Here is a 2,229-nt window from a genome sequence, read left to right on the forward strand (position 1 = left end):
TGGGGGGGGGGGGGAAGCACCTGAGTAGCTCAGTAGTTTGAGAGCCAGGACTAGAGATGGGAGGTCCTAGGTTCAAATCTGGCTTCAGATACTTCCTAGTTATGTGGCCCTGGGCAAGTCACTTAACCCCCATTGCCTGGCTCTTATTGCTCTTCTGCCTTAGAACCAATACATAAAATTTAAATATGATTCTAAGATGGAAGGTAAGGGTTTAAAAAAACTGAATGGGTCAAGTGGATGCTAATGACTCAGAGACATCAGGAAACAAAACAAAGTCAAAAGATTGAAAAAATAGAAGAAAATATGAAATATAAGGTAAATTACTAATTTGGAAAATAAATTGAGGAGAAATAATTTAAGATTTATTGAACTATCTGGCCTTGGAAACTTCTTAGTTATGTAATCCCAGACAAGTCACTTAATTACTATTGTCTAGTTCTTACCTCTTTCTACATTGGAATCAGTACTTAATATTAATTCTAAGACAAAAAGTAAGGGTTAAAAAAAAGAACCACCAGACTATTAGAAAGCTCTGATAAAAAAAAAAAACATAGTAGACATCTCTTTCAAGAAATTACAAGGGGCAACTAAGTAGCTAAGGGGATAGAGTACCAGAACCTGAGTTCAAGTCTCTTCTCAAATATTTTCTATCTATCTAACCATTGGAAAAGTCACTTAATCCTATTTGCCTTACCCCTGCCCTTCTGGCTCAGAGTTACTATTAAGCCAGGAAGTAAGTGTTTAAAAAAGAAAGAAATTATAAAGGAAAACTACATAGTTATCTTAGAATTAGAGGGGAAAGTAGAAATTGAAAGAATAATCTTCTGAAAGAAACCCAAAAATAAAAACTCCCAGAAATACAGCCAAAATCTAGAGCTCCCAGGTCAAGGTAAAACATCTAAAGGTAGCCAGAAAGAAATAATGGCAACACCATTGTAAAAAATAGACTCGAATACAGGACTACAATCCCCATGAGCCTTTGCTACACTTCCCCAGAATGCCTTGTAATCTCACCTGGGCCGAGATCAAGAAGGTATTTAAGCTGATTCAAAGGCTTTTGAGCGGACTCTCGGCTCTTTTGGACTTCCGTTTTGGAGCAGGCAGTCTCTTGCGTGATGTGAGGTTATTTTGTCTAGGCCTCTGGCCTAGGCACATGTTTCTTACTTGTATATTCTTTAATCTTTAGCCTTTAATAAACCTCTAAAAAATATAATACTCCTTGCAGAGAGAAACTAATTTCTACCTGCCTCAGTCTCCCCATCTCCCCTAAATTTTAATCTTTACACCATGGAGCCATAGGAAGAATCATACTTGATTTAGCAGCTACCACTAAGAAAGTGGAGAGCTTTGAATATGATATTCTGAAATGTCAAGGAGTTAAGATTACAACCAAGAATAATCTACCCATAAAAACTGAGTATAATCTTACAAGAGAAAAATGGATATTTAATGAAATAGAAGACTTTTAAATATTCTTGATGAAAAAAAAAACTAGAGATGAATAGAAAATTTGACATTTAGAGATAAAGTTCAGGAGAATTCTAAAAACAACATGATTAATGTGGAAATACATTCTACATGATTCCATATGTATGAAAGGTAACATATATCCTACTTTCTCAATGAGATGGGGGAAGGGGTTGTGAAGATTGGATTTAACTGTCTCCTGATTGTAACAATGAAGGTACTTAGCTCTTCCTTTATTGGGAAGATTGAATTGTAATCCCCTTTCTATTTTTAAATTTTAATACCCAAAGTGTTAAGTCAGTATTTAAAGTAGATCTACCCATTTTAACTACAAAAAGTGTTAACTAACCAAAAATGTGTTAACTAACCACAAAAAGGTGTTAACTAGCTACAAAAGGTGTGAACAGCCATTTCATATATTGAGTGGGCAGTCCTGGAAAGGAGCATCTGCTGTGATTGGTAGATGTAAAAATTTAGGGGAGGTGACACAAGAGAAAAAAGTCTTCAAATAGAGGAAACAGAGGCACACAATGATGAATCAATCCATAGATTCAGTCACTTGGAGTTGGACTGGAAGTGATGAGTCACTTGGATTTGGAGTGAAGAAAAGTCAGAGGAGAGACTTCAATCAGTTGCTCAAAGTAGGACTGGAAGACAGACACTCAGACTTGGAGTGAAGACACTTGGTTGTGGAACTGGACCCCTGGAGGAGCTCATGCAGGAGATCTCAGACTGCTTTCCTTTTAAATGGTCACCGTGGTG

Source organism: Monodelphis domestica, chromosome 7 (assembly GCF_027887165.1).
Source record: "Monodelphis domestica isolate mMonDom1 chromosome 7, mMonDom1.pri, whole genome shotgun sequence".
Classification (NCBI taxonomy): Eukaryota; Metazoa; Chordata; class Mammalia; order Didelphimorphia; family Didelphidae; genus Monodelphis; species Monodelphis domestica.